An 8,558-nucleotide genomic window follows, 5' to 3' on the forward strand; every position below is an offset into this window, starting at 1 on the left:
CTTGGTTTAATGCCCTACTGATGCAATCTCAAATTTTTAAATAATTTTATCTATTAACTTGTGTTTTGTAAGTGAAATTCAGTGGCACAGTGGAGCACATGGGTGAGCAGAGGAAATACATACAATATTTCCATCATTCATTGCCACCTCATTTGCATGTAGCACTTACAGGGCCCCATAACCACAGAATTCTGGTAGACCTACAGTGTGTAGTAGAGGTTCAGTATGACTCAAAGTGAGTACAAGGTAAGCATGTCTAGTAAGCAGACACACTGCCAGCTGAGATGGCACACCTTCTATTGAGAACCAGAACTTGCTTCAAACATTGAAAGGAAGCAGTGATGTTTTAAGAAGCATGAATAATCAAAGAGCCCTATCCATAACCTTTCTTGCTCATGTATCTTCCCAGTATTAGCTAACCACCTACACTGAGAATCATGAGATAGAAAAAAGAGAAAAATAGGGTAACTAACCCATGTTCATCTTCATTTAGTCCTTCCTTACTTATAAGTTAAGCTCAAGGTAGGGAATGTTTATAGAATGTGTGCCTATCAAGAAGTAAAAAAAAACAGCTCTTTCCCTGCCGCCGCCGAGTCGTGCAGAGGCGGAAGGTCGCGTGCAGTCAAGATTCGGCTACACTCGTAATCCACCGCCATGGCCGAGGAAGGCATTGCTGCTGGAGGTGTAGTGGACGTTAATACTGCTTTACAAGAGGTGCTGAAGACCGCCCTCATCCACGATGGCTTAGCACGTGGAATTCGCGAAGCTGCCAAAGCCTTAGACAATAGCCAGGCCCATCTTTGTGTGCTTGCATCCAACTGTGATGAGCCTATGTATGTCAAGCTGCTGGAGTCCCTTTGTGCTGAACACCAAATCAACCTAATCAAGGTTGATGACAACAAGAAACTAGGGGAATGGGTAGGCCTCTGTAAAACTGAGAGAGAGGGAAAACCCTGTAAAGTGGTTGGTTGCAGTTGTGTGGTGGTTAAGGACTACGGCAAAGAGTCTCAGGCAAAGGATGTCATCGAGGAATACTTCAAGTGCAAGAAATGAACAAATAAACTTGGTTCTTGTTCCACAAAAAAAAAAAAGGTAAAAAAAGCAGCTGAGAAAAACAGTTGAATCAATTTTGTACAATGCTTCTGCTATGAGTTAAAGATATATGTATATACAAGCTCTGAAATAAAAAATTGTGCAATATTCATGATGCCATCTGTGAGGAGATACCACCTGTGAGTTAAATTCTCTTACTTTTGCATTTAAAATTGGCATGACACAATATAAAGATGAATGGTAACATTTATTTAATAATTATAAATTTTAATTTTCTTTGCTTAGAATAACATTAATATATCATATTAATATAACAAATAAAAAACACTATATCAAGTCCAATGAATGGTCATAGAAGAAATGAGAAAGCTTTATATTTTAGCACATTTAATGGTACTTTTTTCTGCTTTTAGAACAAGGGGTTCCACATTTTCTTTTTGCAAGGGGCCTCACAAATTATGTGGTCAACTCTGCCTGCATGGAATGTTCTTTCCCTGTCCCAGCTTCACAAAGCTGAGTCCTTTATGTAATTCATGTCTCTGATCACATTAGCAGCTTCTTTGAGAAGCCACCCCTCACCCAAAAATCTAAATTAGTTACCAAGTGTTCCCTAGCTAACCACCTATCTCTGTACTCTGTGTAAAGTTATGTATGAATGTTTGTACATTTCTAGCTGTTTTTATCATCCCTCATGGGAGCAGAACTTTGACTTTCTTGTTTCCCAGTTATCTTTGGAGCTAAAAACGATGGCTGACATTTATTGTGCTCAAGAAATATTTGTGGAATGAGTGAATGAATAAATACGATTACTACGGTATCCTATTTAAGATAAACTTTTTTAAGGTTATAATATAGTAGTCAGAATCATAATAACAATCATAATAATAAACCAGTGCTTTCACTATTTAAAAATATCAATTTTGAACCATAGAGAACCACAGATTAATTTGAAATCTGACAACATACAGTTTTCAACATATTTTGTACAGTATGGCTATAAAAGTAATGGTATTACAGTAATATTTTTCTGCTGTCAGTCTATTATATACTTTAAAAGAAACTTTCAGGGGTGCCTGGGTGGCTCAGTCATTAAGCGTCTGCCTTCGGCTTAGGTCATGATCCCAGGGTCCTGGGATCAAGCCCCGCATTGGGGTCCCTGCTCTGTAGGAAGCCTACTTCTCCCTCTCCCACTCCCCCTGCTTGTGTTCCCTCTCTCTCGCTGTTTCTCTCTCTGTCAAATAAATAAATAAAATCTTTTAAAAAAAAGAAGTTTTCATTTCCAAATAATCTTTTGTTTAAAAGGTACCTATCCATGACCATTCATAAGTTTCAGGTGGAAAGTAATAGTTTCATGCTTTTTATTTCATTTTATTTTTAAATAATTTCCTCATAAAACATATAGGATAGGGAAGGCTGGTGAGCTTCATCTTGTAGGTAAGGTTGCTGCTTAGGAAATGGTTGCCTGAAAGATTATGTTAAAATGAATAACAATCTTTTGCCTTACTCTCTGGAGCAGACTGCTCTGGCTGGTTAATGAGATATGTCTCCATTGGTACAGAAATGGTGAGCAAGAGCATGAAGACACTGTACCTGCCATCCCCATCTTGAGATACTCATCAAAATGAGCATAGTATAAAGCTACAAGAATTTCAGCTTTTCTGACCTAGAATAAAAGTGTCCTTTTTTTTTTTGTGCTACCAAGGCAACAACTTTGCCTTAGGCAACACTGACAATAAGTGTAAATGATAATAAGAAATCAAAACTCTGCAGAACATAAAACTGTGTCACTCTGTGATTTGTTATGAAATAGAATTCCTATAAAAAATACAGCTACATCTAATCATAGTTAATACTAATATATTTTCATCTTTAATAAGATGGGTTATAGCTTTTTGAAGGGAGATAGTGAGTTGACATACTTGGGATATTCAGAATACAAAGGTAAAAGTAAATTTATATGTATCATATATTGTGAAAAGAATCTGGTTGTCTTTTGTATAAAGGATTAGAATGTAATCTAAAAAGCTTTTGCAAAATACTTCTGGCTGTCAGGAGTTATAACAAACTTTTTGCCATATCTTATTGTACTATCTATACCAAAGATCGAATAAAACAGTTTTTCATTTTTCTATTCAACACTGGGTACTCTGTGACACCTGTTTGAGAATGATCAACTAAATTATGCATATCTCAGATACTCCAAGGAGATATTTATAATAAAACAATATATTCTAAGTAAGTAAGTAAAATATCATAGATAACTATAAAATGAAGATATAGGGAAATACTACCAACAACTCTACATGCATAAATTTGACAATATAGGTGAACAAATTTCTTAAAAAGCAAAGCTGGTCCAACACTCAAAAATCAATTAATATATGCCATCATATTAACAACTAAAGAAAAAAAATCACATGACTAGGTCAAGTAGTGCAGAGAAAGCATTTTATGAAATTCAACACAAATTTATGATAAAAACTCTCAGAAAACTGGGAATAGAGAGGAAATTTCCCCTAAAATCAGGAAGAAGGCAAGGATTTCCTATCTCACCACTTTTATTCAGCAGAGTACTGAATTTCTAGCCAGTGCAAAAAAGGCAAGAAAAGGAAATAAGAGGCATACAAATCAGAAAAGATCTATCCTTACTTGCAGATGACATAAAAATCCCTAGGAATCGGTAACAAAAACAAACCCTTAAAACTAATAAGCAAGTTCGGTAGGGTCATAGGATATAAGATTAACATATAAAAATTAATTGTATTTCTGTATATAAGGAATATGCTCATGAAAAACCAAAATTAAATGCTATTTATAATTGCTCACAAAGAATGAAATATTTAGTTGTAAACCTAATAAAATTAACTATCCAAGTGTCATGCCAAGTAAAACACCAAATAAAACTTGAACAGTGAAAGAAAATTAAGTTAGGTAGGTATAGAAAATTGCAGATCTTTCTTGAGTCAATCAATAGAGGCTTTTTTTTTTTTTTTTGCATCCTTATTAGGAAAGATGGCATTTTTTTTAAAGACAAGCATTGGTCTTTGCAAAACAAATTTTGCTACTGATTTATCCCATTTGCACACTAGTTACAAATTAAAATATAAAGTAACATTTCTTTAGTAAAGTCTTCTTAGCAAAAAGGCAAAACTTTCTAAACCACACCTCACACGGTGTTTTCCTAGATGTGTTAAATTCTGAAACAAAGTGGCTTCTAAAGCTAGGGATGGGGCAGATGATCGTAATCCTCTCAAGGCTCTTTACAGTTCAACAGAGACTCTCCCCTTTCCCCATCCAAGGCACACTAGAATTTGAAAGGTGATGCTTATTTTGAAGAAAACCTCCTCTGCAGATTCTAAGGGCTCTGCTCTTCATTGGGGAAATAATCACTTAATTCACTTCCTGTTCTCAATTTTAAGAAATTGAGAATCTTCCAATCACTTAGCAGCTTAGCACACAGGTTCACAAATTTCCTGATATAGATCCAAATGTTTCTGGTACATGAAAAATGCAGATCATTAGGACACATTCCCAGAGATTTTGGTTCCCTTGTTTTGCGCAATCAGCATTTCGTAAAGCTGCCCCCACTCCAGATGGTTTTGGTGCAGCCCGCCTAAGAAGCATGATTTAGTAACTACCAATCACTAGACAAGGGCTTCCAAACCTGGAGGGTCATCAAAATTACCCAGGATATTTAAAAAAAAAATGAATTATTTTGCCCCATAACCTCCAGGTTTAAATTCTGTTAATTTGTTGGGTACAGAGGATTGCAAGTGGCTGTTACCTCAATTTCTCACAAGTTCTTCACATCCTTTTGATATGCAGCCCAGTTTGGAAATGACTGCCTAGGGGACCCCAGTGAATTTTATTCAGTTCAGTCCTTTCATATACTCTGTGTTCTCCTTATAATATATTTGCTTAATGAACATTTATTGAGTACCCACCATGTGCCAGGCACAGACCTAGTGGGATACAGAGATGAACAGACATAATGTGGCCCTGGAGATGTTCGGAGTGTAGACCTGTAGCCAGTCCTCAAGTGAACAATTACAACAGAGAGTGATACTTAATTTTTTAAAAGATTTTATTTATTTATTTGACACAGAGAGCGGGAGAGAGAGAGCGCGCGCGCGCGCACAAGCAGGGGGAATGGCAGGCAGAAGGAGAGGGAGAAGCAGACTCCCTGCTGAGCAAGGAGCCCTATGCCGGCTTGATCCCAAAACCTTAGGATCATGACCTGAGCTGAAGGCAGCCGCCCAACCGATTGAGCTACCCAGGCGCCCCAAGAGTGATACTTTAATAGAGATTTTTGCAAGCTGTTAAATATAGTGACCCTCTTTGTTTAAAGATTTATCAGGACAATGATGAACAATGTAATCAAATCTATTTAGAAAAGCACATCTTCCTTGACAAGGGTGAGAAAAACAAAGGGGACAATTATTGACCTACCATATGTTATGAACTATGCTGGATGTTTTCCCTACTTCATCCCAGTTAATCCCCACAACATACATTGAGATGGATTTTTATCATCCTTTTTTTCCCAAAGAGGAAACTGAAGGTCAGAGTGATTTAACCAAGGCTTTCATATAGAAAGTGTGTCCTAGCCTGCATCTAAATCTGAATCCACCTCACTCTAAAGCCTATGCACTTTCCTCTCCACCTGGCTAATGTTTACTAGGGGGATGATAATCTACTATATGCTGTATACAGATGGTTATTTGTTCTTGCTTCCCCTCCCCTGATTTACTGATAGTACATGTAAACTGTCCTTACCTCTAAGAGAAAGTGTGGAAATATTTAGAAAATATGCTATTTTTAAAATATTCTAAATAGCGATTTAGGGATAAAAGATGCTAAAACTGTTGCTTATAGTGAAGATTTGGGAAATAGCTATGAATTTCATTACATTCCCAGCTGTGAACTAGTTCCTACCTCCACACCTTTTACCCTTTATCTTCCCATGCTCCTAAAATTAAGTGTGTAGTTGAAACAAGCAAACCAACAAATACATATATACATGTATATATGTATATAAATATGTTTTGGTTATATATACATAGATGTATTATGTATAAGTATGTAATATGTGTATGTACACATATTGTACATATATAATATGTGTGAATGTATGTATATGTGTGTGTACACACATATATATGCATAGAATTGAGGCATTTACATCACTGTCTCATTTAATTACAGTGCTGGACATACAGGAATATAGCAATTAGCAAAACAAACATGGCACCTTTCCTTGAGTGGCTTGTAGTCTGGAGAATAGTAAGGAAATAAATAATAAATAAAACGAAGATATATATATATATATATGTATTTGCACATATAAATGAACACAACAAGATAGTGTAAAAAGGAACCTTTCTTTTTCTAATTTTTACAAACATTATGTTGGTGGTGGGTGCCATAGTTACATCTGATCAATTCTGGTTATAAAGTAGAGCACTCAACTCTGATTATAAAACAAATATAGTTGACCCTTGAACAACATTGGAGTTAGGGGTGCCAACCCCCACACAGTTGAAAAACCATGTATAACTTTTTTCATAGTTTAATGTATTTTAATAGTAAACTTACAGGAACAGCACAGAAGACAGACAACATTAAAAACACGTACTTGCATATAGGACAACTCAGGAAAGTATAGTGAATGGATGGAATCTACTGTATGATAAAAATGCTACAAGCACCATGTAGTTGCCGTCAATAAGAAATTTCCTGTTGTAAAAATATCCAAATGCTGGCATTGTCCAGAAAAATGTAACAGGGTTGTCTATAATTATTATAAAGTTGAACTGCTAACACGTGTTCACTGAAACATTTGACTTGCATTAATGCTTCCTATCCCCACATTTATATAAAAAATTCACACACAAATGAAGATGGAAAAACTGCCAATACCTAATTTCTATCCCCTATTTTTCCACTAGCAATCATATACTTAGGTACCTCTTGACCCCATGGGAAAAAAAAATCTAATGTTCAGAGCTATCAATAAAAGGAAGAAGAGAATTTTTTTTAAAAGAATGAAATGTTTTCCATCATAATGGTGCTTAATCACATTCTGCATGTCTGTGGTGTGCTAGCTGGATGTTTTCTGGCATAACTGTGACATGTTTCGCATGGATAGCACACAGGTTGGTGTTTTCAGAAAGGCCCACCAGATAAGCCTCACTTGCCTCCTGCAGAACCCAGTAGCTGCACCCTGTAAGTGCAGATCTGTTTTGAAGTCATGGGCAATTCCTAGCATCAGAAGTTCAGTAAACTTGTGATAATGTCTAATTTTCACGGAGTGCCACAGTACCAGGCCTATAATGTTGAAGTTTCTTCACCCCTCCAGTAGAGGGAGCACTCTTGTTAGTGGCTTTCGTACCCACACTGGTCAATTTGCAGCAGTCAGTTTGTACGAGCTATGGTACGGAGACCACCCTACTTACCCCTCTTCTTCTGCTGGGGCTCTGTGTGCTGGGAGTGGTGCTGGTCATGATCAGCTCAGGTCCTGGGATGGAGTCCTGCATCTGACTCCCTGCTCAGCAGAGAGACTGCTTCTCTCTCTCCCTCTGCTGCTCCCTCTGCTTGTGCACACACTCTCTGTGAAATAAATAAATAAAATCTTAAAAAAAAGAAATATTCACAATCAATAGGGAAAAATTTGTATCTCCTGAGGCTATCTCAAGAAAGGAACTATAATCCATTAGTGAAGAGTTAATTACAAATTTAATTCTCTTATTGCCAGAGAAAACATTTGTTGTCACTTGCAGCATGGCAGGAACTTAGCTAATTTAAATTTTTTTCTTATAATAATGCATAATATTTTGTTAAGTTAGTTTAATATTTTAAAGGAAGAACCTGGATAAAAATTGCCTTACAAAGAATAATGATTTTCTAATAGTGAGATTTCAAGCATCAGCTAAAACTGGTTATTATTCAGCAATTTTTTTTCAGCACTCCTCCTTCTCTAAAAATCTCCAAAATGCTATTATGAGGTAGACATGTATAGGGGAGGAAAAGAGAGAGATCCAATAGTGCAAAACTGCTCTAAAGGATCTTATTTATGTACTATTTGTGTCAGAGTAGCTAGCATACTTTGCCATATAATGGAAAAAGAAAAATTTCATGAAAACAAGGCAACCAACTATCCAAGTGTCATGCCAAGTAAAACACCAAATAAAACTTGAACAGTGAAAGAAAAAAAGAGGAAAAAGGACACAAAAAAGAGAAAGAAGAGGAGGAGAAGGAGGGCTGGTGGGAAAGAGGGGAGGAGAAAACTGAGCACTCATCTTTTTTTTTTTTTAAGGATTTATTTATCTATTTTAGAGAGAGAGAGCACGAGCAGGGGGAGGGACAACAGAGGGAGACATGCAGAGTCCTGGCTATGCAGGGAGCCAGATGTGGGGCTCAATCCCAGGACCCTGGGATCATGACCTGAGCCAAAATCAAGAGTCAGATGTGTGATGCACTGTGAGCCACCCAAGTGCCCCTGAGCG

The 8,558-nt window shown here is 36.7% G+C and overlaps 1 pseudogene; it reads left to right on the top strand.

Moving 5' to 3' along the window:
• Positions 1 to 591: 591 nt before the first annotated feature.
• On the top strand, positions 592 to 1,059 carry LOC114199328 (small ribosomal subunit protein eS12 pseudogene; annotated as a pseudogene).
• The last annotated feature ends 7,499 nt before the right edge of the window (positions 1,060 to 8,558 follow it).

Source organism: Eumetopias jubatus, unplaced genomic scaffold (genome assembly GCF_037043125.1).
Source record: "Eumetopias jubatus isolate StellerSeaLion01/CBP00866 unplaced genomic scaffold, mEumJub1_p1.0 scaffold_2, whole genome shotgun sequence".
NCBI lineage: Eukaryota > Metazoa > Chordata > Mammalia > Carnivora > Otariidae > Eumetopias > Eumetopias jubatus.